The 18,980-nt window shown below is 40.1% G+C and overlaps 1 protein-coding gene across 13 annotated transcripts in view; it reads right to left on the bottom strand.

The window, feature by feature from the left end:
* The window catches only part of TENM4 (teneurin transmembrane protein 4), a 750,083-nt gene that overhangs the window by 405,211 nt on the left and 325,892 nt on the right, over nucleotides 1-18,980 (bottom strand). The window contains exon 1 of one of the 13 annotated variants that reach the window (XM_039384002.1): nucleotides 17,789-17,866. The exons of the other annotated variants lie outside the window; for them this stretch is intronic. The gene's annotated coding sequence lies outside the window, so the exon portion shown is untranslated. Of the gene's footprint in view, nucleotides 1-17,788; nucleotides 17,867-18,980 lie in introns of those variants that run through there. 13 annotated transcript variants of the gene reach the window in all.

Here is an 18,980-nt window from a genome sequence, read left to right as displayed (position 1 = left end):
ACAGGAGAGCATAGGGAGGTAATAACATGAAGAAGACAATTTAGAAAATATTTGCAGGAGGAAAATTTATAAATACTCATTATATCTTTAAATACATGACCAAATTAATATGTATTCTTGCTTCTACCTTTCTCATTAATATATTTAGTGCAAAAAGATATGCAGGATAAATGTTTGTCACCAATATTATCCTCATATTAGGAAATAATTACACAGTTTTTTCACTTTAAACTTTTAAATGTGGCCCAGTTGGAAATGAATTGCCTTTGACTTGCTAAAAATAAGCATGAGAAACTTAATCTAAGTCCATCACCAGTGCAATTTATACTACACATAACTTTGGTGAGGTGTAATTAGCAGTGCATCACAATAATTTATTATTGGTTTAAAAAGTCTGAAAAATCAGGACCTTACAGCAAAATGGGAAAATGGGAAGCTGTATGCCAGGCATATTATTCTGGTTTATATTAATTCAGTTATTTTACCTTTGGTTCACATTCTTCTATCCATACAATGAGAATGCTCCACTGAGAAGGATGCTGAATATTGAACCTTTGGCTCAATATAAAATACGAACTCTGAGGCATAGTTGCAATAATACTTCCATTTGCATTATTATGATTAACATTCCTCTGAATAGGAAGCATCCAGTAATATTAGTTGCAGAAATAGTGAGATTCCAATTGTCATAAATCACTGTGCAGTGTAAAGTAAGCTCCAAAAACAGTATAGAAAAACTCCTCTTTTTTTTGTGTTTTTTTTTGGAGTTCATTTCAACCTCATTTTCATCAGGCTTTCTCATTTGTGTCTGTTGACAAGACAGTAATTATGCTTTTCTCTTGATTAACACATTCTTTTCAGTAAGGTCCCAAACAGATTTCACATGAAAGGTTGAATCCAAGAGAACATGGTTTTTCTCATTAAAGATTTAGCATTCACCCACAGTTAATTTATCATACAGATACTTCCTGTCTCATAGGAATGAGGGTGGCCTTGAAGCTTTATCTGATCAGAAGTTTTCTCCATAGCAATTGAAATGAATGCCTTTTCAATGATGATTATCGAATTTATTTAATAAGCGAAAATACAGAGGGGAAACGGTACACAATTTCTCTACTAAAGCACAGATCTAGTGGAGATTTTGCCTTATTTGAAACAATATCATCACTAATCTACACAATCTTATTGAAACTTTAACTATATATCTATATCTTTGTATCAAGTAAACATTTCCTCCTTCACTACTGTTTCTTTCCTTCACACTGTTAGCAAAACTCAATATTCATTGATTAATCAAAGCAAGCAACCCTGACATTTGGTGCATCAGCTTTCATTCTTAACAGGCATATGATACAATGATTTATTTTGATGTATTACATTGTACCCTAAAGAGCATCCAAAAATAAAAATGCTTTCATTATAAGTGTTGTGAAAACAAGGCATCTGCATCAGGGACCACACACAAGGAGAGAGCAATTTCTCTGCCACCTGTGCTATTTAATCCAGACTTTTGATGGTTGGATTGCTTTGGAGTTTGCTTGCTCGGGGGTTTTCCAGATATATTATTTCCAAATGTATCATATATTCAAAAAGCAACTGAGAGGTTTAAGCGGTGTTCAGTGCTGGAAATAGTTTAGCTTTTCCTGGCTAGCATGCTGCTTTGGTCCATCCTTCATTAACCCACAGTAGGTGAGATGCCCCTGAATTACTGTGGTACCAGCTGAATTGCTGATAACAGTGGCCACTTTGCAAGAAAACACCCCTCCTGAGATGGCAATTAGTGCCAACCTCAAAGGCACAAGAAATGGTAGTGGATGGCCTGGCTGCCAGTGGGAGGCTGAGGAAAGGTCACAGATATGCCCTCACCAAGGATGTTCGTACTGACTACAAATTTCTGGCCAGGAATACTTTAGTGCCCACCTCTGGGCCTGATCAGAGTGTCCTGCAAAAGCAGTTACATATGTTCTGTAGTCATTTCCAAACCCAAATAATGCTTTTAGCAGACATTTACCATTCACATCATCATCATCATCATGGCTAGGCTTCGCGAACGAAGATTTGGGAAGGCTCTATCCACATTTGCTGCAGGCACGCTGGTGGCTTATGAGGCCAATACGTGACAGACAAATCCGATTGCAAAAGGCACAGCAGAAAGACTCCTTAGATGGTGTATTCTGCAATACACGGTTCTTTCTGCGTTGCCTTTTTTCCTCGAGGGTGATCCTGCGTGTGTTCTCAAAGGAGGCAGCTGCGTTATAGATGGTGTGTCTCCAGGCCTCCCGATTTGATGCCAGAGTAGACCAGTTATGGTGATCAATATGGCCAAGGTTGAGAAGTTGTTTCAGGGAGTCCTTGTATCTTTTCTTCGGGGCTCCTCTCATGCGGCAGCCAGTGGCAAGTTCACCGTAAAGCAAGATCTTAGGGAGGCGGTGGTCCTTCATCCTGGAGACATGACCTGCCCAACGCAGCTGTGTTCTCATCAGCATGGCCTCGATACTTGTGATAGCTGCTTGCTCTAGAACAGATGTATTGGTCACATCATCTGACCAGTGGATGTTTAGAATTGTACGGAGGCAGCGTTGATGGAAGCGTTCTAAGAGACGCAGGTGGTGGCGGTAGATGACCCATGATTCAGATCCATATAAGAGAGTAGACAACACTATGGCTTTGTAAACACTGATCTTGGTGCTTTTCTTCAAGTGTTTATTACGCCATACTCTTTTATGGAGTTTTCCAAAAGCACTATATGCCTTTGCTAATCTGTTGTCTATCTCTCCGTCAATCTTACCATCCGAGGAGATGAGGCTACCGAGGAACATTTACCATTAAGCACAAGTTTAAGTCTCACTTGGGACAGCAGAGCTTCAGTATGTGCCTGAAGTCAAGTGTTCCCTCAAAGGGCTGAATGGGGACAGTCTGAGGAGCTGGAGACACTTATGGCCAGGATTAAATACATACATGCATACATAAACTGGTTGCTGCTGCTTCTGATTGTATCTGTGCAGCACATTTCTCTCCACCTCCTTTTCCATTATCATCCTCTGCTATAAACGATGACTGGGGGTTTGCTGTCTGACATGGTGGCTAGGTGGAGAGAGGTGGGAAGCAGAGACAGCACATGCTGAATGAGCTGAAAAATCATCCTCCCAAATGAAACCCTGCTCACAGGACAACTTCTCATTATTTTGTTCCCCCATGGAGAACACAAAGGCATGGTTGATGTATTTGGAGATCATAGGCATGTTCCAAAAGGCAGCAAATGAAAGCAGAAGAGGGTCTTGTTGGTTTATTTAGAGGCAAAAGACAACTTTCTGTAAGACGGCATATTCCTTTGCAGTCACTGAAGCCCAACCACCACTATAACCATCGCTGTCTACAACGACCTGAAAGGAGGTCTTAACGAGGTGCAAGTTGGTCTCTTCTCCCAGGTAACAAGCAGGAGGACAAGAGGAAACAGCATCAAGTTGCTCCAGGGGAAGTTTAGATTGGATATTAGCAAAAATTTCTTCACAGAAGGAATTGTTAACCACTAGAACAAGCTGCCCAGGGAAGAGGGCAATTTTGACCTTCATCAGCCAGAACGACTCCCAGTGGACTGTTTTGCACATCCCAGTCTGTTCTAGTTGTGTTGTGACCATTTAAAGTCATTTTGTCTCTGATGTTTTTCTGGGTTTGTTTGGGGTTTTTTTAGGAAGGGTGAGACTGACTTTTAAGTGGTTTATAGAGGAGGTTGGAAAAAGGCTACACAGTGGAGACACATTTTCTCAGTGTCTAATAACTTCAAGTGAAAAATTGCATTTCTAGGAAATGGTAGCACAAGTAAAGGATGTAGAATGTGTCCTGTTGAGTTTTGGCAGAATTACATTTTAATGTTCATCAAAGAATTGCAGTCCCATGCCCTTTGCATACCAAGCTCTTCCTTCTCACTTATTACAAGGTCACCAGATATGCTTTGTACCAAAAATTAGCTTTCATGTTCTACTTTTAATTGTGCTATATTTAAGTCTCATTTACCTGCATATGCTTCAGTCATCATAGATTTATCTCAACTACCTTTAGACATCTACATCATAGAAGTTAAAGAGCTATTAACCTAGACTAACTCAGATGTCTAGTTTTTAGTTGCATGAGTTAACAGCCAATGGGTACCACCTCAAGCCATGTTTTCTCAGTGCAAATGGATAACCAGTCCTTCAGCCATTAATTTTAATGTTGCCTCGACAAAAGCTAAGCAGCATTTCAGTTATAACACTGTTCAAAATATTGCAGTTGACCACAATAATAAATCTGGTAAATAACTTATTTTATCAAGCCAGGAGAACTCAAAGATAAAATACCCAGTTTTGGCCAGCTGGAACAAAGAAACAAGGTATTTCCATCAGCCTAAAATCTGCAACACCAAATGAGTTGCTTCTTTTGTGGAAATTTGATTTATTGAACTTAGATTTCAGGTGGGTGAAGAAATTGTACCAAAATGCAACAGCTTCTGTCTCAAAGTGAAATTGGTCCTATACTTGCAGAGTTTAAAATTAACATACCCACATTACATTAGCCTAGTGAGGCACTATAACAGGTTGCCCAGAGAAGTAAGGGATTCTCCTTCCCTGGATGTGTTCAAAACCAGGTTAGATGGGGCTCTGAGCAACCTGGTCTAGTGGGTGGCATCCCTGCCCATTGGAGCGGATTGGAACTAGGAATCTTTAAGGTTCCTTCCAGCTTAAAATATTCGATGATTCTGTGATTCTATACCCATCTGATCAAGGCTGGCAAAGCAGCTTTCCCCATATGTAAAACATGTCTTTGGATGTTACAGTAAAATTCATTTTGAAATGTTCATAATCCATATCTCAAAATTCAAAGCATAAAAATATGCCTTTTGTGCAGTAGTTTCTCCAAAATAAATATTTTCCCAGTCTACTGTGGAAAAAAAAAAAAAGAGTCTTCTTTGGCTTCTGGATAATTTTTTTAAGCTACTCCTTCATCTCTGGGAAAAAAATATTTTTTCTGTTGGGTTCATTTCATAAGTAAAAAATTTCTCCTGGCCTATTTGAACTGTATATTGTAAAAGAGTTTCTGTATTGCCTAGAAAAAGTATCACAGTGTGTTTCCCAGTTCAGAACAGATGTTTCTATAATTGTTGCTCGATTGTTGTCCTGTAATGGCTTCAGGTCTTTCAGCACAGCCTTGACCAACAATGAAACATAATCTGACCATCAATACACTTTTCGTTAAAGCTGTTAAATAGAAGTAATAATCTTTCCTTTTATCCAATGCTGATCTATAACCCTTCCATACCTTTGAAATGAAGGGTAATTTTTTTGGCCCTATTTTTTTGCCATTGAGCAGGTAAGCTGACATTGAGAAGTTTAGAGGAGCACAGCTATTGAGTACAAGGATGGAAAACGCGACCCTAATAAAGGCTGGCAATTGTGGACTAAGCTATATGGACCCCATGTTTCTTGCAGACTGTGAATACTCCTGCATCTCACCGTACAGATCCAATCTGGTAATTTTGTAAGTTATTTGTACATCTGAACTTTGACATACCCTGGCCTGGAAATACTGAGGAGAATGGAGACTTCCTTGCAGTGTTTTTAACCTGCTTGCCACAGATTGCCATTCTCCATAAAAACTCCACTGTGTTTGCAAATTTCTTAAGAGTAGAATAAAAAATGCCAGACACCAATGATTAAGAAGATGACAAAGCAAAAGGTTCCAGTATAATCACTGTCTAATTACAGGTACATGAAATGGACATTAAATAATCTTTTAACACATTTTTAAAAGCTGTTTTCTTAGACATTAAAATATTATGTAGCTGCTGCAGTGGACCAACAGGTAGATAGGGTTAGATAGTTCTGCACTGCTTGGGGGCCTTAAATGTGTTGCTGAGCCGATTCATTAATTTGTAATTGATTTCCTGGTGTAAATCAACTGGTTGTTGCATTAGTGAGAAAAGTACTAAGAGGACAGAGGGCAAGGACACTGTTCCTAAATCTCAGTGCTTCTGTGTTGGGAGGATGTGCTCCTCACCATTGTCTCCTCACTTCCTGGGGGTATAATACTGATGAGGAGGGTGTTGAGAAAGGGGTACACTCAAGGTGGATCACGTAGGAACTTATTCCATCTATTGTTCCTCTGCCACTGCCTCTGCCTCCAGTTCAATGAGATCACACCCCAAGACATGACAGGTCCAAAGAGGTATGGGCAGTGGTTCACTTGGGTGCACCAAGTGAAAGGCCTGCACCTTTCCAAATCAGCAAAAAAAGGCCAGATTGGATGTCTAGGTCATCCCAAATGAATTAGCCCTTTAATCCATCAGAGAATACATTCATAACTGTATTCTATCGCCTCAGCCCACAACATGCTACATCTACCCTGTTGCTGCATGCGTAGTATCCTGTTCTTCTGGCCCTCATGTTGAAGCAAATGTAGGCATGCTGTGATGTCCTTTCTGGAAACCATGGAAGAATTTACCTCCTACATTTAGGCAGGGTATTGACATTTAACAAGGCTCCCCACTGCGAAGGAAAAATCAAGGGTAGAGTTATGAAAAAGTTTTCATTTGTGATGAGAGAAGAGGTCTGTGGCCTCTGAATGCCCTTCTCTCTCTCCTTTGCCTATTCTGGAATCCAGGGGTGAATAATTTAGGTACTTCTGGAAAATCCCAAGAATGAGGTGGTATTAAGAAAGGTCAAAGCGTGCATTTTGTTTATGTGGCTGGACATAAAAACAGAAAAATGTATCTACATAAACATATACATACGCATGTAGTGAAATTTGCTGTTATCAAAAGAACTACAAGTAGCATATGACGGCTGAACAGCTGGAGGTAGATTGGTATATTGTACTGTACTGTAATGACAGCACAGGATTATTTAATTTCTTCACATAGTCAAAATGTCTCCTTCTCAACTGGAAAGACTGGGGTGAGTGAGCTGCCATTGCTTTTTCCTGGGTACATATGAAGATACTTTAATAAGGAAGATGCTATGGATCAGTATTTTTCTTAATTTCTCCTAGAATAAATAAAAAATTGGCACTCAGGTATTAGCTACACAGAAGAACTCAAATCCCTCAATAATCACCATGAAATGCAAAAATTCCATTCAGTTCCTATCTCTGATAGAAACAACTTCTGTGTCATGGGAAAAGCCTCATCACTAACCCTTGCTTCAGGCCTTCTTTCTACTCAGTCCCTTAATAAAACAGGAACATGCCCTCTGTCACGTGTTGGGATGGCAAGAAGGAGCCTGTTTAATGAGATGCCATAACAGCCTCTTTACCCGACTTGTCACAAGCATCTTTACAGCTGTGCTTGTATCAGGAATAGTTCACTGAATTCAGGAATAGTTCAATGAATGATTTTTTATAACCAGACTTATTATCCTATACTCCCTGCCCAGTTAATAATTTGTATAAAAATAATTTGTTTAAAAAAATATATTTATATTATATATAAATATAAATGTTTCCATTTTCATGGAAAATTTGCAATTCTCTGATGGCAATAGCCCCTCTATCCAGGCTTCCTCTCAGAACAATATGTTTTACAAATGGCATTATGGTTTGACTTTGAGCTACTCTTCCTCATTTAATTACCAAGGAAGGTGTGAAGCTAATGTTATAATATTGAGTAAATTGATGAGATCTTTCCCTGCACAATACAGGTTGAATAAAAGCAAAGAATCCTCATGCATCCCCCGTGCTCAGCTTCCAGCACTCTGTCCCTCCTGTATAGATTGGCATTTTATTTCTTATCAATAGATCTCCATAATTCTGTGAATGACAATGACATTCCTTCAGACCTGGTTTTGTAAAGAAAACCTACATCCATAGGAGCAATTAGTCCCCTGCTGTGAGTTTAGACACGCCAGCTATACTGCAGCTGCTGTCTGTTGCCAGCACTAAATTTTCCTTAGTAGTGGATCAACGTGTTTAAACACTTTGATCTTCTTTATCTCAGCGAGGAGATTTGAAAGCCTCCTGGTTGAATAAGTTTTCTTTTGGGTGAAACTCCATCTCATTCACCATTTCAGTGCTGACCTGTAACATTTGTGCTTTATTTACTGGAGAGGCATCGCCTTTTGAAATGGCTTCTCACATCCCCTGAGAAAGACTTTTTATTTTCATCCCCCCCCTAACACCAAGCTTAAGTAATGGTACTTCAAACAGCAGATAAGAGGCACAAAGAGGACTCAGTCTTTTACGCAGCAGTTCAGAATCATATTAATCTTCATCACGTACTTTCTGATTTTCTTTTCAATCTCCCGCGGCACAGTGTGCACCAAACACAGCTGAGAACTTGCTATTTCGGCTGCCTTATTGCTGTTATGCTATGAGAGCTTAAGTACTGTTTGGAATAGATGAGCACAAATGAACTGAAGTGAGAGACCAGGCACATCAGATGTGGGTACAGCAAAGAAGATGATGGGAGACAAGAATTAAGAGCTGGGTTGAGTCTTACCTGTTTTCTCACTTCCCAAGGAACGACAAGTGAACTCTTACTGATGTGAAAGCGCTGAGCAGGGGAAAGCATGGTGTGACTCTCAGGCTTATTCCTACAACCACTTCTGAATTCCTGAATTTCCTGTCCAAACTAACTCTCTGCCCCTTTGCCCACCATGGGGTTTGTATAGCTGTAAATGGAAAATCCAACTCAAACCTCATTAATGAAATTACTTATCTGAGCTTTGGACTATAGATTGGTCTAACCCCAAACTGACTAAATTTGCTCTCATAGGAATTGTATCCTTCTCTGATAAAGAGGTAACAATTTACATTGCTTGTAAAGCAGATGGAAAGAGGCTAAGGAGAGACCTTATTTCAACCTTTCAGTACTTAAAGGGGGCTTATAAGAAAGATGGGGACAGTTTAGTAAGACCTGTAGTTATAGGACAAGGGGCAATGGATCTAAACTAAAAGAGTGTACATTTAGAGTAGATAGAAAGAAATGAGCATGGTGAAACACTGGCACAGGTTGCCCACATAGGTGGTGGATGCACCACTCCTGGAAACATTCAAGGTCAGGCTGACAGGGCTCTGACCAACCCGATCTAGTGGAAAGTGTCCCTGCCCATGGCAGGGGGGTTGAACTAGATGACCTTTAAAGGTCCCTTCCAACACAAACCATTCTGTGATTCAATGATTCTAGAAGCAGCCCAGAGGGTTTATGTGATATTAAAATTTTCTGGATGTTAGAACCATATTAACAGGGCTGCACTCTTATAAAAATACTTGCTCAGAAATGCAGACAAAGCCTTTTCCCTCACCCCAGTATTTGTTTCTGGCCGTGACACAGAAATCTAGAATAAACAGCATAATTAGTGACTTTTTTTCACAAGGGTTTGCTCCCTAGGCATGATTTTAATACCACAGACAATCAGAAGAGTTGGTGGATGGACAGATAACTGAGTCAAAACTTAGATGAATTTTATTTCTGCTGCAGTTTGAGTGCTTCCACCCTGCACCAGCTGGTTTTATTACGCAGGTGGATGGAATGTGTTCTGCTCCATTTCCAAGGGAGCCACACAAGACTAGCATAAATCAGTCAGCAAGTACCTTGAACCACATATATTAGGAATGTAAGTGAGAGGAATTCCAAAATGAAGCATGTTTAGACAAAGAGGCAATTATAGCATGGAGAGGAAAGGAGTGTAAAAATTTCAGCTGTAATCAGGGACAGAGCACAGTAGCTGAAGGAGGTGGAAAGTCTAATTCTTTATTTATATAGCCTCATAAATGGGGTGATTTTAATCCCCTGCATATGATATAGTAATATATATTAGAAGTGAATATCACAGACTGATTCCCAAAGAGGATTTAGGAGACTGGTCTTATAATATCCACACAGTTCAGTGAGCCAGATTCAGGTCTCATTTACAAAGGGTCTGCCCAGGTGTGCTTTTATGGACATCAATGGAGTTACACAGAATGGAGGTAAACGATACATAAATGTGGGTTTGCACTGCAGAAATAGGAGGGGTGAACAGAGCAGTTTGTGTCGCTGCATGCTGCAAGCTTGACCATAAAAAAGCATTCCCAGTGGGTCAGCACCTGTTTAGATAAATGGTTTGCTTGAAATACACAATGCAGGAGAGCTTGCATATTTATCCATATGGCACTAACACGAACTGCCAGCTGTGGCCAGTCGCCCAATATGTTCTCTCTCCATCTCTGACATATGAAACCATATGGAATCATCTATCCATTAGGAAGAGATCATTTTCAGACAGGAAAGTTTTCTGACACAATTATTAGCTGTGGCGTTCTTGACCAGGAACAGGCTGAAATAGGCAGGAAATAAAAAGGAGGCTTATGTTGTCTTGTTGTCTTAAAGGGTCATGTGAAGCATTTTGTGTTTTTAAATAATTTTTCAAGCTGGTCCTTTTCTTTGTTTGATTTTGTTTTGTTTTCTTTTCTTTTTGTTTTTTGGGCTTTTTTTTTAGAGAGTGCCTTTTATCTCTAAGCTTAATGTCATTCTGCAGCATGGGATGCTTTTCTCCCCACCCATTTTTTTGATGAGTGACCACAGCACATGAGGCTACTGGTTTCCCCTGAGCCCCGGTTTGATTAGAGCCAGCAGACAGGTACGTGACTTGCTAGAAACAGTCTGTTTTAGGAGCAACTGCTGAACACCCTATCCGCAAACAAGTGGTCTCAGAACTCTGGCTCAAACAAATTCCTTCTCAAGTGTCCTTGTCTTCGCACACACTGTGGACTTTGCTGTGAACCAATGCTAAACAGTGTATATCAGCATAAAAACCAAGAAAAACAGTGTCAAAACAGAGTCACTGGCTGAATTCAATAATATCTTTATTGAGACAGAAAATCCTATTAAGGCAGTTTGCCTGCTCTCAATCTGGAATAACTCGATTACTCTTGATTTGCACCAATGCAAATGAGATGAGCATCTGCCCCCAGAACACTTGCTAGCTATGCTCATTGACATGATCAGAAGTATGGTGTTCCCTATAATCAGCCTTGGTTTACCTCTAATGGATATAAGCAGAGACAAGAGCCTCAGGCGTTTCAGGCTGTGGAGTGAAGAGCTGATCCCTGTCTGCTTGTAGAGTGTGCAGATTATGTATGGAGACTCTGAGAAGCTTATTTTGGAAATTAAGTGGCCCCCAAATGAGTCTGAAATCCAGAAATATTTCTTAACCACAGCACTTATAGATACATGACCTCTCCTCCCACGTGCATTGTACCTCACCTAATCCAGCAGAAACCTTTTTAGTTAAATTAGCATGTGATGAAAAGCGGCTCTGACCTGTGGTACAGCACAGACTATCCAAGGAAGAGAAAGATAGCATAATTGCTACTAACTTTAAAAGTAAATTGTAAGTAAGGCATTCTTTGATCTAGCACCCTGGTACTTGAAACAGGGTTTGGGTTCTTATGTCTAGTGAGTACAGATACACCACTCAGTAGACATCAGTTCAAAACTCAGTTGTGCAAAGTTCAGACTCGATAGATGACGCCAAACACAGATGAAACTTTGTAATGATACTGTCTTCTACTTAATACAGCAATGCCCATATTCAGTCCTTTCCATCCCCTTCCCTTTTTCTAGGAGCTGGTGATATAGATCCTTTGAAAGGATCCAGATCTGGGTAACAAGTTTTGTCCTGTTCTGCTGACAGTGTCATATCATGTGCTCTGGAAAGAAAGATCAACAACTGCCTGTGGTCCCACCACAGCCCACAGTTAGGGAAGTTAATGGGAAGCCAGGATAAAGACTATATATATATATATATATATATATACATATATAAGTAATCTTCATAACAGTAGGTGGGTCTCTACAAATGTCCAGCTGCTTGGTTGTGTTTCCATAGCCAAATAATGGTACTCAAACAGTATTTCCTTTCTTGACAGTAGTGCTCTCATAATAGTCATAGACCTGAAAGTGCCCAGTATTCGATGATGGTTATCAGAGCATCAGTGAGAAACACCAACCAAGGACGTTTGCAAGCAGACTAGGAGATACTCACATCATACCAAGGCAATTTAAAGCATAGTAAGGGGAGATTTCAGGCAACTTTTTCCTGGTTGGATGGCCATATGCAGAAGGTGATCACAACAAACACAGCGAGAATTCATATAAAACACTTCAGAATATTTTAATGCCTACTTACAAGCAACACAAAGCGCCTAAAATGGGGAGCCTAAATCCTCTGCTAGTTAATGCAGACATTTCCAGATAAACTAAGGTACAAAACTAATATTTAACTAACAGATGACATGAATAGCCCAGTGATTGTCCACTTTGCTGACAAAACAAGAAGGCAAAGGGTCAATCTTGCCTAGAGACAGAGCACCAACTGGGAAGCAGGATAGATACATGGATTTGTTTCCTGTCTACATTAAATGAACACTGTACATTATTTCCAGGCACATTAGCCCACAGTTTTCCAGTTCAGCTAATAAAGGATACCGTTGATCATCTACTAGTCACAAGCAGTTGTTCCGGCACTTCTCTCTTTTTCCCATGACCAGGGACACTTTTGTGATGAATCTGATGCTCATCAGATGTTTCTATATAAGCTTTTCTTTCCCGAGCTATAATACTGAGCAGCACTAGCATATTGGCATCTCAGGAGGTTTCCAGTACTCAAGCAGTTCACTCTGAAGATTATGATCCCAGTTCTTTTTGCAGTCATTTGTTTATTTTCATGACATCATGACAATTGTTCTCCCATCGATGATTTGCCTTTCTTTGGTCCTGTAACTGCTTATACCCAATAGCATGTCTTTATCATGCATTCCTGACATATTTTAAAACATCACATGCAAGTGTCTCACCAGAGGAGCAATTTAGCTCAACTCAATGCAATACCTTAGTAGTTCAACCCATTACTTTCCCAGCTTTAAATCCATAGCAGAAATTTTCTCGCTCATATTTGTCAAATACCAGCTACCACTGGCTCTGACATTTATATCTCTACTTTAGACTACAGTTCAGATCAGAAAGCTTCTTAAATCTACAGAATGTATTGAGTAGGACTATGGAGATCATAATCAATCAGGAAGTGACAAAATGAGATAATAGATATGCTTTGATGCATCTCTATGTACAGACAGAAGTATCTGTATTTAAAAAATATAGATACGTAGAAATATTCTACATAGCCACCAAAAGTTTATAAATCAGCATTTTCTGCTTTCATAAATGTATTTGAACAAAACATCCCCAAAATTCAGCAAAATTTAGAGGTCAGTGTTCCAAACTGGCATCTTTGCTGGGAATTGATAGGATAATTTGCTTTGTTCAGACTTTTTCTATATTTCTACACCTACTGCAAATAAGTGCTGTGTCATTGGTGCCAACCTAAAAGACAGTATTCTGAGAACATGGATATAAAGGAATTTATCTCAAGCACAAAGCTTTGTGGATATATGAAGCATTAACAAAGGCCACATGCTGCAAAGACCATGTTACCAGTCTTGAGTAATCTGCTTTACAAAAAAGTTGCCATCCCAGTTGAAAGAGCAACAAGCTCTAGAGCTGCCCAAAAGCTTATCTCAGAGTCATTGCATTAAAATCTTGAAGAAAAAGTCATCAGAAGTTGTCTACTTTAGTATTTGTCACACTGAGCCTTGAAGAAAATTCCGCAAGAGCATTGAGTCTCACAATATTTGGAGCATCTCTTGTCACAGGTTGAAACCAAGTTGTCAAATGTGGTAGAAACTATATCAAACTGTAACAGGACCCGAATTCCTTCTTATTTCTGTTTTACTTGGTGATTGGGAAGAAGATGCCCAAGACACTCTTCAAGGTGGATCAGACTATAAGTGTTCTTCAGGCTGCAAAACTAACGTTCCAGCCAGCTACTCTTTGAGAAGCTCCTCATACATTTACTCCCCAAAACTGCAAAGAACAAACCAGACCTTTAGTCATGTGGGGCCTAGATGGTATTACTCTCACTTTTCATTAACTTCAGGAGACCTGCATTGACACTGGCATGGAATTAGTGTGAACAATAGTTTGGATCTTACTCTAGCAGGCAAATGCCAGTCCAGATTCAGGGATGACACCTGCACCTTGCCCACTGCCACCATTAAACAGAATAATGACTCCTTTATGCCTCTGATTCCTTTCTCACTTGTTGTCTGCTGAGGCATGATGCCTTCTGGGACAGGGTCTGTCTTACATGCATTTATCTGTGGGCTGATGTTGCCTGAAACTATAACAGCATTAAGCTGCTGCAGCTATAGTCAAAACAACAGAAAAATGTCTACACCTGCATCATATCTTTTCTGTGTGTGAAGGGGAATAAGCTGAAAAATGAAAGGCAGGTCTGCTGTGATGTAATACTCTGGATTGTAACAGTATATAGTTATTTTAGTAGAATATTTATATTCTTGGATGACATAGTTATACTGCTAAAAACTACTAGTCTTTGCTGGAGTAGAATGTCTCACAATGCTGCTGCAGTCCTGACTGGTACATGTGGATGTTACCGTAATGCAAATAATGAATAATAAAAAGTAATAATTGAATGTGAACTGCATGCACTGGGCTGTCATGGGTAGGCAATACAAATTACTTGCTGAATTTTTTTCTGCTCCTCTGTATTCTGCTCTTTGTGACGAGCTCTTTGTCAACTTTTCCTTCACTGTTAGCAATGAAAATGTGCATATGTGGCATCTAGTAACTCAAGCTTCCCACGGGGACAGTTAATTCTCTGCTCCTTGGTCCTGTGCTTATTTCCCTCAGTCACTTTTCCCCTATGGATCCAGTAACACAGCAGAAGATGTGCCGGAAAGAGAATGAGAGCAATAATTAACCACAAGGAATGAAAAAATGGGACTGGTTAGAAAGAGCAAGAAGCAATGGCATGTCAAACAACAAAACATCACTGCTCGATGGTTTAAACAAGTAACATGAAAGCCTTGTTCTTTCTTTTACATTGAAGCAGGAGTCTCCCTATCCACAGAAATATCTCTACATTAAAAGATAACATTAAACAATCCAATCTTTAATAAGCCACTGGAAACCCAGAGGCACGAGACAGACCCCCTTTGTTTATTACAGACCTTATATGCTCAGAGGTCTTCAGATGAATGAGGTGTCAGACAGCAGTCTGGGGAGACTGGGGGTGTTAGCTCAACACCCTCCATCAGCTTCACAAAACCATCCCTCCATGCACTCAGACCCCACCCTGCCTTTCCCAGAGTGGCTGAGGATAATGAGGAAATTATTCCAAAACTACAGAGTCTAAAATAAATTTGCTTCTATCTGAAAGTCAGATTTTATGCCATATATTTTTATTTTATGCCATATTTTTATGTGATTCACATGCTGAGAAAAAAAATCTTAGCTTTGATGAGTTCAACAGCAAAACTCCAAAAGAGTTACTCACTTGCCTAAGTAGGGGCTTCTAGTCCTGTTTGAGATCTCCTGGGGTATCCCACAGCTTGTTGCCCATCTCATGTCCATCCTTTGGAACACCTTGTGGCATCTCATAAAGCAGTGAAAGCCTGTGTCAGGTACCCAAACCACTCTTCTGTCTATTCTGGGCTACAATTTCAGCCTGAGGCTAGTTCGTGATGAGATAGCAGTGTTTGCAGAAAGTTTCCTTTTCTTGCTTGGATCACACTAGCAATTAGTCCTTGGAGAACAAAACACTGCAGAGGCAGGATGAAAATATCTGGCCAGTGTAGAACTCATTTGCCCTCTCTGGCTGGCAGCACAGGGAGCGGATCAAGCCTCTCAATCCACAGCAAACGTCAGAAGAAAAACTCTCCGGTCTAGATGTCAGGTCTTAAAGATTTTTCTTATTTGTAGCCTGTAAATTCAAAACTGTAACCTATTAAACAGGGATTTGCCTAATGCCTATATAAATTTCATTGAATTCTGCTCTAATACCAGTTCTACATCTGTGTGACAGTGAAAGGCAGGTATTCCACATTTTCAACACTGGGGCACCAGTTCTACATTAATTTCATTGCAAGCATTAGGTCCAGCTGCAGAGAGGTACTTTCAAGACTTGGGACTTTGAAGATCCATCCAAGTCCTTGATTAAGACAATGCAACCCCAAGCTACCTTTTTTACGTTTGTCTTTCAACAGTAAAATAACACGGATGGAAAAGATTAGGATCCTGTGCTTTGCATGAAGGCTGGGCGGGCAGGTTCTGCTCAGGACTTTCTTCACATCCAGCTCCAAGTTCAACTACCTAGGAGTCATTTGACTCCTAGACTTGGTCGAACTCATGGCAACTTCCCAAGCACCTCCTCCTATGCTTGTTCTAGGAAAAGAGATCCAGCGTTATCTTTAAAACTGAAGCAACCCAGAGCTCTGTCCCATCAGTTACACAGGACAGATAAGTTCAAAAGCACTTTGGCAGGGAATGTGCATCTGACACCTTTCCCTTACATGATGCCTCTCCAAATAGGCTCCTAAGCTAAACCACCGCCTTTGGTTTAACAACCAAAGATGCTTGATAAAGCAAAAGGGGATTTTGGGAATGTATGTGGCAAAAATTGGCTGGTTGATAAGGCACATTATGTCTAGAAAGCTCCTTTGAGCTTACACTTCATCAAGCTGGATGATTCCATGTGTGAAGGGTAATCTAAAAATGTGGTGAAGCACATGCAAACAGGTAAGTGAATCCCTGCACGAGGTACAACCCCTCTTTGAAAGTTATGATGGAGAATCAAATGCATGTGACCTGGGTGAGAATTCCTCATTTGCACCACGACAGCAGTGTATAACAACCTCTTTTGCTCTGCCTCACTCACGCTTGCAGAATAAAGACTCCTAAACCCTTCAAAGATGCCAGCATGGTGTTTACACCTTGCTACAAGGAGCAGTGAGCAGCAGAGTTTTGATCATGAAAATTTTCAGGATGAAATAATCACATGAAGAGGAAGAGAGAAAACAGGCTGACCGTAGATGTGATAGAAAATGATACTATGATTTTTATTGAAATTATGGAGGTAATTTTTGAGAAATTACAGAACTTCCAAGCCTCTAAGGAAACCCCTGATATAGGATGAGCTCACATATGATCAGTTTGCCCAACTTTGTATTTTCCCCTTCTGACCGACCCCTTTGATGGATTTGCCAGGCAGATGGATCTGGGCATTTTTTGGAAGGAAGCATCATGGCCAGGGAAGGGTTACAACAACAGATGCCCCACATTTGAAGCGCTTCTCTAAGCCTCTGTATGCACACAAACAAGAGATGCTGCTGAGCCTCTCTTCATGTTAAGAAAGATAAAATCAGGTCACTTAAGACAGAGAAGAAAGAATGAGACAAAAACAGATCTCAGAAGTCACCACTAACAGAACATCCTGTACATGTAAGAGTAACGTAAAGGGAAAAGTGAAATTCCTGCAGACTCCAGTTCCTGCATGAATTCCCTCTGTTGTTATGAGATTGATTGTTTTTTTTTTTTCCTGCCTTTCTTTCCCCACCTACTAAATGGGGACAGCACTTACATAACTGCTTTGCTAAGTGCATAGGAGGATTAGCTGGCTGTCATTTGTCATATGAGCTGAGCTATGAAAGTGTGAAGGAGTATTTTTAATAAATACCTCATTACCTCATTATATTTTTGACTTCGATTCTTTCCAGGAAGGTCAATCACATTTTACTTTTTTCTACCATCCTCCGAAAAATGTGCAGACCCCTTAACCATCTCATTGCTGATGAGCCACCTTTACCTAAAATGACTTGCACACAATATGATGTGCTTCTATTGGTCAGTCATGTATGCAAGTCACAGGGAGCAGCACATTAAACAATAACAGATTGATTTGTATTTTAATAATCTGACCTTGTTTGATCTGGACAGGCAATGGTGTTTTACATCCAGTCATGCTGCAAACATGACAGGTTATGGATCCTTCTTACACTGCTGTGAATACTGAGTGATTCCAGTGATGGCTTCAGAATTCTGCCACAGAAACAGAGATAAAAATAACTTTAAATAATTGGGGATATTTAAATAACTTGGAAGTGGCTGCAGCCTTGCTCTTCAGGCTTTAACCTGCACAAGCTTGTGAAATTTTGTGCCCTTTACAACTAGGGACTGGGGCAAATTTTTTTTCCAGCATACCCAAAGCCTATTTTATTTTGTTGTAATCAAATTGACCTGGATTCACTTGGCTTCCTCCAAGCAAAATTCACTGTACTGCTCATGAAAAAAAATGGCCCCCACAATATCTGCCAGATGTAGTGACCCTCAGCTAAAAAAAGATATTTTCATCAGCATATTATTTTATTTCTTTAGCTGATTTGCTTTTGTCTCCTAAAAGCCTTTGGGACACAAAGCCAGCACTAACTTTCCTACCCATCACAATGCTCAGTGATAACATTAGCTGACCCACTTGAGCTCTGCAATGAGTTATGGTAATAAATGACTGAAGGCAAATTGACTCTTCTGTCTCTTCACAATGCAAGTCTCAATGCATATGAAAAGAATTCTTTTTTTTTATCATTATGAGGGCTTACCACTTACCAAGGACTGCTTTCTAGGGAGAGGGAAGCTGCTGTATGACCCATGTAAAAATGGTAAATAGCAATTCAGACTGTTTATTTTGCACATTACACAAGCGAATTAATATTATAGGGCTGGAATTACACTGGAGGGTTACTTGGCACTGTTTTTCTGTCTTTGGCCAACTCACAGTGCAGAAGAAGAGGCGTGATGGATGTGACAACACCTGGGCTATGTTGCAGAAGTGCAAAACGACAGCCTCAGAAAGCAGTCAGGAAAATGGAAAAGGATTCAGTTTAACTCTGACTGAGGCCTTTCCATAGGATTTTCCTGAAGGTGACCCAACCGCTTTCACAAAAAATTGTAACACAACTTCTGTTCATATTTTCTCATGCCATCTCCGTAGCAGAACAGAGTGCAGACTTTGTTCATACCAAAATGCAGTTCTCTGCCCTCTTTGCTTCCTTAGGTCCTTGAGTCACTGCACTGGATGACTGGATCCACTTCCTGAAGTGGTTGAAAGCCCTCT

Source organism: Pipra filicauda, unplaced genomic scaffold (genome assembly GCF_003945595.2).
Source record: "Pipra filicauda isolate LSUMZ 115617 unplaced genomic scaffold, ASM394559v2 scaffold335_size1511353_pilon, whole genome shotgun sequence".
In the NCBI taxonomy this organism is placed as follows: domain Eukaryota; kingdom Metazoa; phylum Chordata; class Aves; order Passeriformes; family Pipridae; genus Pipra; species Pipra filicauda.
The sequence above is the reverse complement of the archived record's forward strand: the minus strand, read 5'-3'. Positions and strand labels throughout refer to the sequence as shown.